Source organism: Rhipicephalus sanguineus, chromosome 7, assembly GCF_013339695.2.
Source record: "Rhipicephalus sanguineus isolate Rsan-2018 chromosome 7, BIME_Rsan_1.4, whole genome shotgun sequence".
Classification (NCBI taxonomy): domain Eukaryota; kingdom Metazoa; phylum Arthropoda; class Arachnida; order Ixodida; family Ixodidae; genus Rhipicephalus; species Rhipicephalus sanguineus.
Window position 1 is genome coordinate 147612346 of NC_051182.1, and position 18428 is coordinate 147630773.

The 18428-nt window shown below is 46.3% G+C and overlaps 1 long non-coding RNA gene across 2 annotated transcripts; it reads left to right on the forward strand.

The window, feature by feature from the left end:
- The first annotated feature begins 3753 nt into the window (after positions 1-3753).
- On the forward strand, positions 3754-15164 carry LOC119400938 (uncharacterized). 2 transcript variants are annotated; one of them, XR_005185315.2, is made up of 4 exons: positions 3754-3953; positions 4792-4942; positions 6604-6718; positions 14924-15164. It is a non-coding gene; the product is annotated as an uncharacterized LOC119400938 (long non-coding RNA). The 2 variants fall into 2 exon arrangements; XR_005185316.2 differs by having other exon boundaries at positions 3905-3918.
- Positions 15165-18428: the final 3264 nt, after the last annotated feature.

The window sequence follows — 18428 nt, forward strand, 5'->3', positions numbered from 1 at the left end:
TGTGGCCAGCTTCTCCGCAATGGTAGCAGAGTGGGCGGTGGTCGGGGGCGCGCCAAACGTCGGTCTTCCTCGGCGTGGATCGTTGGCCGGCTCGTGGGCGGTATGACGTCGGTGGCGGCGGCGGTGGTGCGTGGCGGTGGAACTGCTGGGGCGGCGCGGCGTCTTGACTTGGGCGAGGAGGGGGGGCGTTGCGTCGGGCTGCAGCAGCATAGGTCACTACTTGCAGCTGCGGCTGCGCTGACTCGGGGGTGCCCAGAGACTGCTGGATTTCCTCTCGGACGATGTCAGCGATCGACGCAACTTCAGGCTGCGGTGAGGGCAAGAGCTTGCGTAGTTCTTCCCGCACGATCGCTCGGATCGTTTCGCGCAGGTCGTCGGAGCCGACAGCATGAACAGCTGGGTTGTCTTGAATCGATCGGCGATTATACTGCCGGTTGCGCATTTCCAACGTCTTCTCAATCGTCGTCGCCTCTGAGATGAATTCTTGGACTGTCGACGATGGGTTCCGCATTAGCCCAGCGAAGAGCTCTTGCTTTACCCCTCGCATGAGCAAGCGGACTTTCTTGTCCTCGGGCATGGCTGGGTCGGCGTGTCGGAACAGTCTGGTCATTTCCTCTCCGAAGATGGCAACACTTTCATTTGGAAGTTGGATCCGCGTCTCTAGCAAGGCTGCGGCCCTTTCTTTTCTGACGACGCTTGCAAACGTCTGCAGGAAAGCGCTGCGAAAGGCGTCCCAAGTTCGAAGAGTGGACTCCCGATTCTCGAACCAGGTCCTTGCTGCGTCTTCAAGGTAAAAGTAAACGTGACGCAGCTTGCCCTCGGAGTCCCAGTTGTTAAATGTTGAGACCCTTTCGAAAGTCTCGAGCCAGGTGTCCGGGTCTTCGAATGACGACCCGCGGAAGGTTGGCGGCTCCTTGGGCTGCCGGAGTAGGATCGGCGCAGGCTGCACGGGGTCGGTCATCGTCGCTGCGGTGGGTGTTGGGACCTTGGGCTGCCTGGTTTGTTCGGGAAGGAGCCCGTGCTCTGGCTGCAGTCCCTTCTGCCTGCGGCTTGTTCGACGATCCGGGTTTTCTTTGCTGTCGTCCTCCTCGCGGCTTGGGCTTGGGTCAGCGCTTCGCGGGGGCGTCCGGATCATGGAAGAAGCAGCACCTCCACCAGATGTCACGTGGTCGTGACGTCGACGAAGACAGCAGTCGGCGTTTGCAAGATGAAGCTGTTTATTTGGCCGAACTTGTGGCCGGAAAATGAGAACTAGTACTACAGCAATACACGCTGTACAAAGATAGCGGCGAACAGGGCGTCGTCCGTCGATCGACTGACAAGCGGTCAAGCGCGTCAGCTTTTATACAGGCGCTATCGAACTTTCCAGCAATATCGCTGGTGGCGGCGTTATCTCTAGACAAAGCTGGAACATTCGCGTGCGGGTCGCAATCTTAACAAAACGATCTACTACAATCGTGAAGCTTCTCGAAGACTGCTTCGCGGGCAGCGTCGAGCGTTGATAACCGTCCCTGCCGGTCAAACCCGAATACATCAAAACAAGAGAAGAAGTGGGCGTGGCAATATGGAAAACATATTAAGTGGTCGAAACGACAGTTCAAATAGTTATTTCCGTATAAAACTGCCTGACTAATTTTAAATAAACTTTATTCATGCATTCGTCCACCTTACTTTCTTCACATTTTTATCACAATTACTACAACACAATTAAAACAGAAGACTAAACGTGGCCTGCACCTGCCTTGGCTTCATTATCTGCAGGTTTTCATTAACGTTATATTTCAGGTGGCCATATAATATATACGGATGCAAGGGAAAATAGGTTTCTTTAAATAGGACCAATTATGTCATTCATTGACCACCATTTACAAGGTAATTTCTTGAAAGCTACATTTGGCAGATGGCGGCCTTTTACATCAATGCGTTGTTGCAAGCGCATCTTGAAGTCGCACACGTGCCTCAGCAGGTCCTCATAAATTGCTGCAACTGCGTCATTAATGGCTTGCAATTAATGGCTTGCAATAGTACGCCCGAGGAAGAAGCCGCTGGTCGCGAGCGGCAGCGGTAGTTGGTACGAGAGCGCTTCGCTATTTCGACAGCTTTCATTGCGTGGAACTGGCATTACTTTCTTTTGTGCCATGTTTCTTTTTGAATGACACATAACCTTGAAACAGATGCAGTTAAAGGGGCCATGACACCCAATTTTCGATCATAATCTGTGTTATGTGGATTAATCCTTGTGCATTCACAAATAAGATGGCGAAATTTTAGCGCATTTGGTCGAGCACTTAACTTATAATCGAATATTTTTGTAAACACGCGAGCGGCCCGAGAGTCAGGCAACACTGGTGCACTCGTGAGCTGTGACGTAACAAGCAGCTAGCTGTGCAAGCGTCTGCATTGTGGCGAACGATATTGTTCCGTGGTCAGCTGCACGTGATATCGAGATATTTTAGATTGCTTCAGCTTGGCACTGAAATTGAGCGATTTGCAGCGGCTGAAACTTTGGTAGAAGACGACGGCTCCGTTCCGTGCTGCACATGACGTCACACGCGCCATGGAAAAATGGCGGTCGCCGGCGGCGGGCGGGGTTTACAGCCGGCGACTTCTATGGCTTGTTTTGCACTGAAATAGTCTTTTACGGCCCACTTTTGAAATCCGTATAGGCATAATAGACCCTCTACTTCTAGTTTTCGCTGAAAACCACAAATCTTTGGGCGACCGTGTCATGGCCCCTTTAAGGCATTCGTCTTAAAACACGCAAGACAGCTAGTCTTTTTGATAGTGTTGTGTGTCACCTTAAATCGCAGACTATCCAGAAGGCATGCTTCAATCGCACTACGTCAAGTCTCTGACGGTGCAAGCTGTCCTTTTTAGTAATTTGAGAAACGAGTGACACTCTTGTTTGTCTACCAGGCACTTCCGGTCGTTCACGTACTTCCGGCTTTGCGAATATTCAGAAAGACTTCTAAACAAATAAATCTGGTACAAAACAGATGGTCTTGGTTCAAGTTGGGAGTTGCATTAGATCCATACGATATCGGAGCATAAGTTTATGTAAGATAATAGCCAGTTAACTGTCGGGATAACTTATGAAGCTTAATAAAATGAGTTCATCGAAAAAGCCGAGAGTTTTCTTGTGAGTGACTGGGATCGTTGCGGCACCCGGCAGAGCACGGGTTTTTTTCTGCGTCTGAGATACGTTTCGGCAGTGCGAAGAAGCACAACGTTAAACCAAGGAAAAACCCCAGGGCACATGAACGCCGAGATGCGAGTGCCACTACCACACACCCAAGTCAAAGCTTAGCCCGCCTCCATTGTTTTTTTTTTTGTAAGGAATCTTTCCTATTATTATATGTACGTCATTTTGTCAAGGTTCCGGTGGGCTTTCGCAAAATAAGAACTTAACATGTACTATAGTTTGCCTCGGCATCTTTCCTATCTCATTTCTGCATCTATTGCCTCATTCCGTCTAAATCACGCACTGGAAGTCCCGACTGAGTGCGATCAGCAACGCATAAACGCCCTAAGGAACTTACGACTATAACACGTAATATCGCCACATTACAATCCTGCAAGAAAAGCTTTTAAACATGAACTCGAGTTCAGGTTCCATAAATACAGCCTGCGAAAACACGCCGTCAGAGTACCACGCGGTCACCACAATAAGTCGTTTATCACTGCGGGCGCATTATGACGTCAGCACTGCGCTGCTCACACCTTGGGTCACAATGCTCGTATTACTGCAAATGTGGACTATGCGACAAGTGGCAAAAACAAGTTTCTCTGTTCCATTTATTCAGGAATGCATGCCTGGCATCTGCGAAACAGTGGCATCTGAAAAAAAAATGTCTTTAGACTGATCCTGGCTTTATACACAGCTGCTGAAAAGATCAGTGTAAACATCGATATTTCCAGGTGAGTACTGCGCAGTACGTTCCGTCGAGTAATCTGTAAGTACAGGACCATACGACCGTGTTTGCTCTCTAAATAGTCTTATGTGCTTATGTATCATTGTCTCATAATAATAATAATAATAATAATAATAATAATAATAATAATAATAATAATAATAATAATAATAATAATAATAATAATAATAATAATAATAATAATAATAATAATAATAAAAGTCAGTTTCACGGCAAGGGTGAAGCACTTAATGCGATAGCAAGAAATTGTAATATTATACGAAGGGAGGCTGGTAGCTAACTCTTCTGGATCCTATCTCGCGTAAGTCTATAAAACGCTGGTGTAAAAAAATACGGCCGCTCCAGAATGAATGAAACTACGTTTATTCCACTTTGGCCGCTCCAGGGAGAGTTGCTCTTTTCGAGCAGCCTCTTTGCTTTGTGAGCGCAGCACGTTGAAGGGTATACGAGCCACCCGCTGATGATTGCCAATGTAGCGTGCGCCAGCGATCGCGACCGCGCCCTTAGGATCAAAGTGCAATCTTGCTGCCATGAAACATGCATGGCCGGTCTACAAAATCCGACGCGTGAAGGTCAGACGCCAATCTCACTTTGCCCATTGCGATTACCCATTGCGACCTCGCAATGAGTAATCGATCTGGGTGTCGTTTACAGTTTCGCTGTCAAACCACCTTCACAGCGTGAATTGGAGCCATAATTTTTTATATGTTTACTCTAATAATTTGTCACGCACTCTATATGACTATCCCAAAAACTCTGGGGCGACTCAGCTGGGTTTATATGCTGTATATGACGTCGGGCAACGTATGCTTTATTTTTCCTTTGCTTATTTTAGAGCACGTCATCTTCACTTCTGCAGATATTACTGGTGTGACAGATGGAGAAACACATGCTATACTGTCTACTGACGGTGGCTTTCGTGCTCTTTGGCACCAACATAATCTCTAACTGCCAGAAGAGTGGGCTACGCCCAGTGAAAAGCCGACATATTCCAGCGCAGGTTTACAGAAGTATGTATTTTTCTTCTCTACTACAAATTTACTTTAGTTTTGAAAGGTACCTGAAGTGGCATGTAGAGCGAAGAAGGTAAAGCTAAAGATGGGCGAGGCGCAAGCGCAGGTTTTAAAGCGCGTGGTTGACTGAACCTTTAGAAGCTACGGCCCTCTCAAGCGTAAAGTTGACTACATTAGGTGAAGGTTTGGAATACGAAATGTGCATGCCGGCAGGCTGGAACTGCGATACGAATACCAAAACGTGCGAAAGACCACTGCAGCAATTGCGATCCAGTAGACACCACCAGCACTGTGCCTGACTTGTATTCACGCGTCTGACCAAAGTGACCGTATTGTTCTAAGCAGCATGGGCAACAATGATATTTTGTTAGCACTGAAACAACGTTACTGCCTGGAAATGCCGTCTACGCGGTCATGGTGTAAAATAGAAGAATAATAGCTTTATTGATAAGGGTTTGGAGTGAGGGGTCATGAGCTCGATGGGTAGGGCCCCAAGTTCAGGGCTCTACTGGCTGCTGCCGTCTGCCTGACGTTGACCCAGAGCGCTAGCGGCACCTACAGGTCAGAGCTGGCTAGCTGTGCCTCCCGTAGCTCGAAGATGTTGGACAGATTAAATTAACCTAAAAGTTATTTCAATTTGGTGGTATGTTTAGGCATTTCCAGAAAAATGTGATACAGGGGTATCGAACCGCCACATCACGGACAGGCGTGGCAAACTACAGCCTAGCTTAATTACGCTTCCCATCGCACGTACCAACAGCGAAAGTCGAGGCACGTTCCCAGACCTCATGCTCACATGGAATATTAAGCATGTGGTATGACTTGAGAGAACGGCAGCATGGGCTAGTTGGTGATTTATAATCGACATATTTGCACAGCGCTACGTAAACGAGGATATGATAGGACGTAAGAAAGGACACTGTGTTGTGTCCTTTCTTACGTCCTCGTTTACGTAGCGCTGTGCAAATATGTGGAATGACTTTCAGATAATTTTTCCTCAACATAAACCTTACTTGTTTGCTCATCCTATTTCATTGTGGAAAAGTTTACCCGAAGCAGTAGTTCGCGCCAATACAACACAATCGCCTCAGGGCCGTAGATTGCTCTCAGAACGGAGGGAGCAAGGAGAGACGGGTGGTAGCTACGAGGTTTCATAAGAGAATCCTCTGGCACAAAAACGACGTACCGAGAATGGAAGCTCAGCGCAGCGCTCTTGTCGAGCACTCTAAGAAGCGTCGCCATGTAATAGACTTCGAGGGCACCTTTCTCATCCCGAGAAAGAGGCTTCTCCTTGAACCCTGGCACATTCAAAACGACCCCGGCAACATTAACTTTACTACTCATTGGGGATATAGCCTGCTGTGTACTCGCTGGGCCTTCTCAGACGCTTTAGAATATACGAACAGAGGTGAGAAAAGGAAAACGATACCGCTTCCGCTACCGATGTACTAAATCCTTGAGGAAGGGACCGAGCGCGTCCCGAAACATCGGGGCTATCTTAAACAGTGGTTAGTGCCAGTTAAGTATCTAAAATCGTTTCACCAGGGCAGACAGCTAGATCTCTGTGGAAGAAGTTTACATTTAGGTATTTATGCAATGTTTTCTGTGCTTGTAAAAAGTGGGTTAGCATTTTGATCTTGACATTTTATTGGTTGCAGACCAGTGCATCGTGAGCAGTAGCATCAAATTAGGGGATGGCGAGTCAGCAACTTCTCATGACACCTGCACAAACATCACATGTCGGCTATCCAACAAGTCTTTGACATTAGATTTGTGAGTATATAAAAGAACTTTGTAATCTCGGAGCTCTAAAAGAAGAATTCGGCTACGGCTATGCCTAAATCCACAAACCAAACCGGCTATGCCTAATTTGCGCACATAATATGCATGAAATGGTGGGGAAAATGACATGGTGATATAATGGTGGGAAAAATGACAACCTCAACTTGGAAGTCGGGACATTGCTGCGCTCCCAATTACCAGTCAGTGTAGGACTCCATGAACCCGCCACTGTGGTCTAGAGGTTATGGTGCTCGATTGCTGACCCAAAGGTCGCGGGATCGAATCCCGGCCACGGCGGCCGCAATTTCGATGGAGGTGACAATGCGAGAGGCCCGTGTACTTAGATTTAGATGCAGGTTAAAGAACCCCAGGTAGTCGGAATTTGCAGAGCCCTTCACTACGGCGTCCCTCATAACCATATCGTGGTTTCGGGACGTTAAACTCTAAAAATTGTTAATTTGGGACTCTATGTCGAAGTTTCCAAGCAAGATATAATTCATCGTGCAACCATTCATTCCTAATTGCACAACTCTATGTGCCGTTTGAAACGTTGAGTGCTGCGGCTGCGAGCATCAAAGGCGCCCTTGAGCATGGTGCTATCGCTTTCCGAGGACGCAGCATTCAATGTGGTTTTTCAATACGCTCCGTTTGATAGTATGTGGAAGTCTCCAGCGTACGACATAATGCTGAAGCTACTGAAATGGAATTTCCTGCGCTGCTACTTGATTGTTACTGAGAATATCCTTGATAAAACGTGGGAAGTAGACTGGGAATCTTCGACACGGACGATGAGCCTGTATGACCAGTGCAGCTTTAGACGAAGCGCCCCGCCCACTTTAGGTCTAAAGAAAGTTTCCTTAGACAAAATTTTATTCTCTCTCTCACCGATGACTGGTTTTCAACCTATATCTCAGTATAGCCGCCAGTTGCTTTACCAATTCGGGTCTTTCATTGCATTCATCGCAAAGGGACAGTACAACCAAGGTCGCGAAGCTTTGGGCGAAAAGCGGTTCAGAACCTTTTGCCAGAAACATCAGTAAGGGGAGTTATGGGTGCTGCGATAGAAGCGCGACTGTAGGTGTGGAGGGAACAAACACTAACAGCGAAAAACCAAGTTTTATTCACAGGCGAAGCTACGTTAATGTTTTACAAAGGGCATATTTATTTCCCGAACAATGTTATGCAAGATCAATGTGAAAATATTTTATGACACTATAATTATTACCATAAGCCTTTTTCTTAGCGCCGTCTGAAGAGAAGTGCTCACCATTATTGTTCGGTGCAGCCCTTGCGGTGTATATACAGGCGGGCCCGTAAAGTTCGCCTGCGACGACACGCCCCTTCGTATGTTTTGGTGTTCCGCACTTGCATGCGTCCTCTGAATTACTGTGGTGAGAACTTATTTTTTGCTTTGCGCGCAGTCGTGAGGTGCGTTTCATTGTTAGTGAAAGTGTTCACGACGGTGTCCAGCGGGCAACGGGACGATGCGGATAACATTTAACGCCGAGCGCTAGCCTCGGTACCCGCGGACTCGATGTGCTGCGCAAGGATGCAATAGCAACACACGTACGCCTGGCGACCCATGTCTTCTAGATAAGAAGCGGGGGCAACGAATCGGAATACTGTACTCGCTGGATTTTCGTGAATTAGTATTCCTGCAGCCCACTTTTCTTCGTGAACACGAAGTCCGTATGCTATTATTCTTGCCATCGGTGAGCATATCGCCAAGTTATCTATCGCGCTACAATTTGCATGCCTGTATACGTTACACGTAACGGTAGTTTATCGGGTCATGAGGCAAAACATAGTGCACGTAGTGTCCGCGCACTTTTTTTACTTATTACCACACTTCGTGCTCATTGTCTGCAATACCATAAAATTGCGTTACTGTGACCATTGAATAAAACGGAAATGTCATAATTTTGGCGGGACTGGGCACCATTTCTTCTCGTTAGAACTGAAGCACACAAGCAGTGTGCACTTTAGGGAAGCTGCGTATGTGGGAAGCAAATAAGCAACGCTGAAAATATGAGATGTACGCTGCTGATGCCACGAACGCCGAATAAAAGTTCCAAGAATAAGTTTCCTGCTAAAACCTAAGGCAAATTAAACGGCGGTATACTTAAACACCACTGTGTCGTCATGAGGCGATATCAGTTTAGCTGACGTTGACTTGAAGCGCACTCGCCGAGGACTCACCGGCTCGCCCTAGCGCGTGTGCCTAGCGATCAGGTGCCTACGAAAACTATTTTAAAGACGATAATCTTTCTTGGGGAACTTAAACGCAGAAATTTTGGCCTGTCTTTCTGTCTGTCTTTCTGTTTGTCGGCACGTCACTCGATTCAGCCACCCGGCCAACGTTGAACCACTTGCCTAAGGGCCAGCCATCTTGAACGGCTGACTAGGTTCATACTTGTGTACATTGTTGATCAAAAAGCAAAGATTACGCATATCTGAGGCGCAAAATCACTAGGTAAGTATTAGGTGGTGTGTTCCTTTAATAGAAAATACATAGATACGTAATTCTAGCGACCCTAGTTTCTTAAGCTGCGCTGAAAATGCGACTGCGCTGAAACTTGCCTTCCTCCGTGCCCTCTGCACGAATGAAGCTCATTGTTGTGTTTCGGTTTCGGTTCAGTATTGCACTGTACGAATGCCATGGGGCGCCTCTCTGGCATTCCTGTTTTACCCAGGCGACGTGTAAATAAAAGAGTGTGTGGAGAGTACTCGTTGAGTGCGGACGTTTCTTCTGCTTCGGCGCTTCGCGCCAAACCGCGTGTTCGCGGGCTGGCTGGCGTCCCCGCCGGTCGTGTTGGTCAGCGCCGGTCTTCGCCTGCTGCTGCGCCGGGACCAGCCCGCAACACAGCACTCATATGTCCCGACGTATTGCCAGATGGCGTCCATATCTCACGCAGCGCCTCTTCTATCGTCTTTAGACGACATTTGCAGCGAAGCACGCAGATACGAGGCGAATTTTTTAGACCAAATTTTGCTCTAGTGCCAACGAAATGACGTCACAATCAGAGTACAGTTTTGACTGGGGAGCACTAGGAGCGTTCTTAGCTTGCAAGGTCATTAGAAAGGGCACTAGTATATCTTCTCTTTCTGGAGGTTTTTGCGCTCCTTTGACGTCAAGAACGCTTTCAATAATATACTGCCTTGCTTCCTCGGAGATCAGTAGAGTAGCCAGAAATCTTTTCAGAGAGAGAGGGGGGGGGGGGAGGGGCGGGAGGGAGGGAGTTCCACCATACTTTATGTATCTTAATAGTATACGTTGCTGGGCTAGTTGGTTCATAATGTTCAAAATTGGATAGCGCGAAATCGACAAGGACTACGAAGGAACACAGATGTACAGGACAGTCCTTGTCGATTTCGTGCTATCCAATTTTGAAGAATACTTTATGTATGTTCGCGCGTGCGTTTGTATGTGTGCCTGTACATATACACATGCAATATCGGAAAACCTTGGGAGGGGTGTTCAATCCCCCCAACTCCTCCCCCCCCCCCTGGCTACGCCAATGTCAGAGATGCACATCTGCATTACGAAATGCCATCCTTCTAAATCAAACGTTGTGCAAAAGAGTTATTGTAAACATTTCAGAGAGTACATTTCAGAGAATATATCTTCAACAGAAAAGCATATTGTGCCAGATAGTGTGATGCGCAATTTTATTTTTCTGAACATTCATTGCGAAATAACACAGAAAATATCGCGTTTCAGCAATACTTGCAAAATAAGATCCATTGTCTGCAGCTTGAGACACATTTCGCAGTCATAAACCTAAAAAACAAAGAAAGGTCGTTTCTAAAGGGGCGCTCACAACCAGCGTATCAATTTCTATTTGAAAGAAAGCAGCACGTAGAAGCGTTTACAGGCATTTTTCTAGCCATTTCGAGACAGTCTTTTTGACGCTATGTATGCCACAATTATCCATGTCATTGCGCTGACAGCGTCCTTCTACCAAGGCTTTTATAAAGTTTTCTTATTGACACTTTGTCCGCTCTTTTAGCTAGGAACACAAATAGAAGTTGCCCCGCCACGGTGGTCTAGTGGTTATGGCACTCGACTGCTGACCAGAAGGTCGCGGGATGGAATCCCGGCCGCGGCGGCTGCATTTTCGATGGAGGCGAACATGTTTGAGGCCCGTGTACTTAGATTTAGGTGCACGTTAAAGAACCCCAGGTGGTCGAAATTTCCGGAGCCCTCGACTACGGCGTCTCTCAATCATATCGTGGTTTTGGGACGTTAAACCCCAGGTATTATTATTATTATTATTTTTATTATTATTATTATTATTATTATTATTATTATTATTATTATTATTATTATTATTATTATTATTACAAATATAAGTACTCTGCCTGAAAAGTAAGGCTCAAAGTTCGTTAGAAGTCAGGTACGTTAACGCCCGCTACATGCGCACGCTGGCGATGACCACGTCACTGTTCAGCCTTACCTGATTCAAACAGTTTACAGGTGCTTCACAGTGCAAATCCCTCAGTAATGACATGAATGAACCAGAAAAAATTGAATGACACTGGCCAGGCAGCTTATCGTCGGCAAGCCGCTCGACGGAGGCATATGGTGTAGCGACGATGGTACTAAATGCGGAAGGTTGTGCGGTGGCTCCTTTGCTAGTGCGAACTCAATTCATTTGTGGTGATTGGTAACAGTTAGGCCTAAATGCCTGGCTTGCTAGGGGCATATAGTTCTATATCGTAATCATCATCATCCATTATATTTGTCAACTTACTCTATGTCCCCCAAACAATCTGCAGTTATCTTGTGGGGGCATATAACTGAATATTGTAGTATATATAGCACCATGTTTGAGTGGTTTAGGCTAGTACGAACTGTTTGGTCACGACTGAGAACAGTGCATTACGAGAACAACAGAGATTGAACGAGAAATGAAGACAAGCAGCTGTGCCCGTCGCCTTCATGATATCTTTCGTTTGCATATTGTGCTCATATTCAATCATGGCTTCATATATAGCGTATATGAGGCGTTTTTTTTCGAAATGGGTCAAATCCATCCAAAGCGAATTTGAGAAAACGGCAAAAATTTGCTATGCAAACTACATACAACGCTGTCAAAGCTATTCTATGATATGTTTTACATGTCGGCTAGGGGAAGTTTCTGGCCACAATCAATTAAAAATTATGCAGCGGATTTCACCATTATTAGCATGATAACTTTGGATTTGGCTCATTTCGAATTGAGACATGGAATTCCATGCGGTATTCTTGAAAAAACTTTATTGAAATTCGGGCAGTGGCACATTCTTGCTTCGTCGGCGTCGACATTGCTTCTGTTCACGATGTCGTCGACGTCTCGGGACCGATCTCTCGCCGATCTCTTCACTTCCACCAGAATCCATGATAATCCAGCTCCGAAAGGGCAAAAAAAAAAAAAAACTTGCACAAACACCCAGAAAACAGGCAGAGTAGTCAGGCTAGACGGAAAATCACACGGAGCTAGGCTTCCACGTTCTCCGAATCACGTGATCGCCGAAGCGCTCTACTATCGGCATACTGGATTTGACTCATTTCGATCCATACAGCGCATGGATCTGGCTCAATTTCGTTTTGAAACGGGATCTGTGAGCACACGTAGCTGTTGGTATTTGACTCATTTCTTTCCGATCTCTCTTTTAGAGGAAAGTTGAGAGAATGTACTTGCCAATGGAGCAATATTTGAGCTAGTTTCGGTTTCTGGATTTAGCCCATTTCGAAAAAAAACGCCACATATATCCTACTACTTAACTAGTCATGTTTTCTGTAATGTTGTCTCAAATTTGGTTATCTGAAGTATACCTGCAATAATAAATAAATTGTGTTTACTAAAAGTAACAATCCAATTCCAAGACCGAATTAGATAGGGCACTGTGCGAATCCTTATTCAAGGGTTTGGAATATTCACAAACTTTTTAAAGAGACACTAACGGCAAATAACAATTTATGCCAGAGTGAAAGCTCAATGTATGACAACGTCTAAAACGACAATATTATCAACAGCAGTGACCTACTTACCGAGAAATTAAGCTAAATGTGTCACACATGAGCGCCACGAGCGGGACATTTTGGAAATGATCCCGATGACGTGAGGGAGTCCGACTACAATTAATCACTCGTGATCAAACTAGCTGCAATAAAAAAAATCACAGCATATCCACGGAGTGAATGATGATGAGTGGGCGAAGCTGCGGAGGTTCATCGGTAAACCGTGAATCTTCCGTGAATTCTGCCCAGTACATCAGCACCGACGTGAGATCGGGCGCGTTTATACTAAAGGTTCGATGAGAGTTATGACGACTTGCAGCTCACTTTAATTTTACATGTACGCTGTGAATTTTCATTGTTTAGAAAACCATTGCTTTAGAAAACATCTGGCGTCTTTCGTTAAGCAGCTGGCGTCTTTTCGTTTTGCTTTAGAAACATCTGGCGTTCTTTCGTTTTGCTTTTAGAAAACATCTGGCGTCTTTCGTTGGCTTATTTCATCAATCAACGGCGTTTTGAACAAAATTTTTATTGTTTAATCACGCACAGGAGAAATCTCACCAGGCACTACCTTGGAGGTAAACAATGGCTGCTAATGGGAATGAGAGACAGAAGAAGTCGGCTTTTAGCTAACACTTACACTTCTACTTCTACTAACGTTTCCTACTGGAACATGCCAATGGCTGCTAATGGGGAATGAGAGACAGAAGAATTCGGCTTTTAGTTAACGCGCACGCTGCGAATTTTTTATTGTTCAACAACGCACAAGAAAAATCTCCCACCGGCACCACCTTGGAGGTCAAGATCTGGTACTAGCGTTACGACTGGTTACGCACTACGACTACGAGGGACGAACGGGTGCCGCTTTAAGGAGCTTCGCCCCTAAAAACTTTCCGTTCATCAAGAGACGTAGGCTAATAAAATGCTACTGGTTCGTTTCTGTTTGATTCATGGAAAAAAGAACCTCTTTGGCGTTGCCATGGGGAACGGCGCGCGTGATTCAAAGGTTCCGTTTTCGCCGAACTGCGCTTCGCCCGGCGCCCTGCTTCGCTCACGCGGTCGCGTCTCAGTGGTAGTTTCGGTATCGCGTACTGCCACGTGTGTTTTTCGCGCTCGTGAAATCGCTCTAACTGAAAGTTTGACAAAATGCAGCATGCATGTGATGTTGGTGGATGCCCGAATGGCGCACGCCGCCAGTGCACGCCGCCGCGCAGTAAAGGCGGGCAACGTTGGGCACGGCAACAGTGACGTAAGAAAGACCACTTTCAGGCGGGTGATTTGAAGTGCGCTAACGCGCTGCGGACCACTAAAACGTGATTTTATTTCAAAAGAAGCACTTCCTTGGCACAAAAGTAGCACTACGAGGTTTCTGAACCGCGATTTCAACAATCAACGTCGACTTAATATTTGCATTTAGTGTCCCTTTAAGAAACCCATTTGTATTAAGAAAACCCGGTCCACTGTAGGAGGCAGAAGCCTTGTGCAGGCAGAGAGAGTAGTGGTTATAGCACGTTCCTCTTTTATAGCCTAAACGCGGTGATTGAAATTTAATGACGTTCTGTGGTAGGCGGTGATCTTGATGCAGCATCCTTTCACTCTCAAGACCAACTGTTATTCAAGGTAACCCAATTATCTGCGCCGCTGTGCTACAGCCCTCATGATTACCTCCATTGTTTGTAGACGTAAGACGTACAATATGTTTTATTGGATTGTCAAGGCATTTTACTGGCACTAACTTTCCGCTTTGACGACGCTCCTGTTTGTAGCTTATGGTGGTGAGCCTCCAGGAACGTTAACGGCAAGAATATGCTTAAAGCACATTCGTGCAGGTAGTATCGTGGAAAAGATATTATCATTGACCTGGAAATTACCTTAATACCCTATAACACTGTTTTATGTAATCAGTTCGGCGTTAAATCTGCGAGAAATTCAGCGCTATGCAAGCAATATATACAAGTAGCCTGAATAGTCATTTTCATGAGTAGTATTAATAGTAGCCTAACTGATATTGTCAACGTCCGCATATTTTTGTCTATATCGCTGATTCGTCATTTTACATTTCGTGCGCCGACTTCTTATTAGAAGAAGAGTCATTTTTTGTATTTTTATCTGAACTTTACTGCCGCCGAAGTATCGAATAATTACAGTTATGAACATAATTGAATTACCCATGTTTGATCTTTTTTTCTTTCTAGCTGTGATATTCTTACTGTGTATAACGATTCATGGACGCTGTACTTTCCTGAACCCAAAGGAGAATTTCCTTTCTGCTGCCCGATGTTTACGCCAAGAACTTGATGTGAAAGTAAAGCCAGTGTTGTGCAGGCGTCGCAATAGTGGTTTTACATTCATCACTTAATATAGCCACCGTGCGCCTGCTTAGGGGGTAACTGTAATACGCTTAACTGCTCGTACATTAGACAATAAACTTGTTATTTGCTACAAACATTCTATTGTGTGTCCTTGTCAGCAAAAGGAAGTTTATCTGTCGAACGGCCACGTTTTAGGTTTTCTAAACTGAAGTCTTTTTGGACTTTTCGCTATTTTTGTGGCTGTGGGTCACTGGACACTGCCGTCGTATCGGTGATACAAACTGGGACAATTCCCTTCGGCATCTCCGCTAGTGCAAGTGTCCGTAATAACAGTTTGGGTTTTGAATCCGTGATGCTCAAATATGACACTGGGTATGTGAAAATTCTCGATCGCAACAAATGTGGCGGGAACATTAGAAACGGATTTCACGCTTTCAAGCGCATCAGCGTTGTGTTCCTGCAATCAGCTTTCCATCATACACATGAGCGCAAACAGCGCGAGTATTATTTCATAAACAAAGTCACATCTACCTCCAATGGAATTAACAAAAGCCGCGAATGACAAACTTGCCTCTGTGACAAATCGTAACACTCATGAAATGAAATGGCACGTGGAATTTACATATAGTCGAGGTCGAGCACACGTTACATAAAATAGCCTACCAGAGCGTGAGAACCTGTCGTTGCGGCCTGTCATATTACCGGCGTTTCCGTCCTTGTTTCCTTTTCTTGCTTTTTGCTTTTATATTTTCTTTTCTTTTATCTTGTGTGCGCTGGGGGGGGGGGGGTACAGATATTGCGTTGTTCGTTGTTATCGCGCGTATGCTGTGCAAGATCATATAACCATAAAGGCTGCATATCGAGGCCACAGATTAGAAAAAAACTGGCGTGAGTCATGCCTGTCTGCATGAACGCGTGTCTTCTGTGTACTGGCTGGGGCCCACTCCGGGATAGCCGAGAAACACGCCGGGTACGTTGACCTTCGACTAAGCATGTGCATCAGCGACATTTTCCCCAGTTTGAGCTTTGTTTATATGTCTCTTTTTTTATAGAATATGGAAAGGATAGTAAGCGAAAACAAATGGCAAGGGGGTTTTCCAGGTGAACTATTTTGATTGCCGACACGGTGAAAACATTGACACGTTTGCACAGCGCAAAGAGCGCACAACACAGGGGGATGCTCGGGCGTTCCGTCTAGTTAATGTCAGGCGTCTAACGTTTTCAAATTCGACGATTTCTATGATGTGATTAAACCACGTATACATGGCTTGCACGTGACGTCACCATTGCTGCGGTCCTACTGCGGCGGCCATATTGGTTAACAGCCGCACAGACAAGCCGCACGTACCAGCCGTGCGACTACATTGTTTAGTACGGTGGAGCTGATGGAGCCGCATTACCACGGTCACTTTTTTTTTTCGCGAGCCGTTTATTGTGCATCTTGCCGCCGGTTGGCACAAGGCAGCCGTTAAATGCGACGTACCATTCAGAACTGATAGGGCAAGCGTGTTCTCGCTATGAGGTAAAAGTGCGGTTGTGCGACAGAGTTGATCACACGCTTCGACCCGGAATGGACACGACTTCGAACATCTCTGCCTTCCCAGAAGTGTCGCACGGCCACATCGCGAACTATTTGGTTTTTCAGCAATGACCTTGTTACTCAGGCCAAATAAAGGCGTACAAGTCAATGGAATCGCGTAACTACTTTACCGGCGGATGGGTAAAAAGCCTGTCTGAAAACAACCTTCGCGACCGCAAATGTGATCGTGCTTGTAGAGGTAAGTTGAATTGTTCATTAAATGGAGCCATTCGCCAGCCCTGAGTTATCAAAAGCGATGCACGAACGCTGCTAAATCAACGAACGCGCTTACTTATCATGCGAGTGTAGCGAGGTGCTCACGCGGTAGCGTGTTTTTCGATCGCGCCTCCCCTTTGCTGTCCGTTTTGTCATATACATAGAGGGGTGTATGTACAGTCGAGCGCGATATGAAGGTTATCGCGCGAGAGTCGACAGGCCTAGCGTCCCAGGGGCCTAGCGACACGTTTCGGAACAGTGAAAATCAAGATTACGCATTCTTCTCGCGCTAGTTGGCTGTTCCATGCTACAGCAATCGCCCCTACGACGAATTCTACATCCTTTCTCTCTATTTTAAGCTTCCTATTCGTTGACGATCAAGTGTACTTTTCGTTGGCTCTTATCTTCGCGGACGAGAACAAAATTCGTGGGAAAGATCTGGTAAAGCTGGTGCTTGGGACTGCTTCGTTTGAACGGCTTGCTAAGTTGAACAAAATATATCGCGTTGTCATGAAAGAGAAATGAAAATGCGCCTTCCTCAGACGGGAGTGAACGCAGCTTAAGGAACAGCAAAAAGAGTGAGTGAAGCTTTCCTGATACCTCCCTCTCCTCGAAAGGGTATTCTGGGACGTGGCGCTGCTGTAGTTCTTCGTCGACGCTGGCGCGATAACCTTCATATCGCGCTCGACTGTACGTGTGTGTGAACGTAGTGCTGAGGGTTTTGTCACTGCATGCGGACCGTCATCGAGAGCGAGCGGCATTCGGCTTCATGAACACGCATCGGCCTGTGCTCGGCACCGTTCGGCCTCCGCTTGCCGCTTTTCGTGATGCTGTTTTCCGCGCGCTCATGTCACGCAGCGCCTGCATTTGAAGCTGTAGCCGAGTCGTAGAGACGGCGCCCAGTCTGGGTTCGTCTCGTCGAACAACGCGGACGGCTTTCCTACGAACATAAGAGCATCCGTGTTAATTACTGTCTTCATATCTCCTCTCATTTTCGCTTGCCTACTACGAAGTGCGCTCCACACACACGAACTTTGGGGTTTTCTTCGTCGAAATTTGCACGCCTTATGCGCGCCAGCCAGGTCATACGACGGGTGGTCCTGAGCATTTTCGTACGCTCGCACTGACCTTGAATAGCCTTTGGTATTCGAAAGAAGCTCGTACTAGTGGGGTGCTTCTTTCTTTCCCAGCTGTCGCTACGATTATAGCAGCCTGCAACTGCGCATATAACGATAGTCGAGGGAGCAACTCGCCGGTGCGGCGAGGCAGCGCTGAGCAAGATCTAACCGCTGTTCACCAATATGGCCGACTCGCTCCGAGCAGTGACGTCGAGTGACGTAGGTGCAAGCCATGTATAGACTACATATGTAACAACTGTCAAGGGCATCTATCTGCGTTGCTCACATTCGTGAGTGATAGACGACCCACCCGGCTTACTTAGGGAAACATACTTTTTTTAAACGTTTCGTTTAGATAATTGTTTCATTTTATCAACATTTTTCTTCATCGGGCGTAGAAGGTTGACGTTTATCATAAGTAACCTACTATTTTTTACCATCTCTTCATTAGATATCTACGTTGAGTTGCTTAATT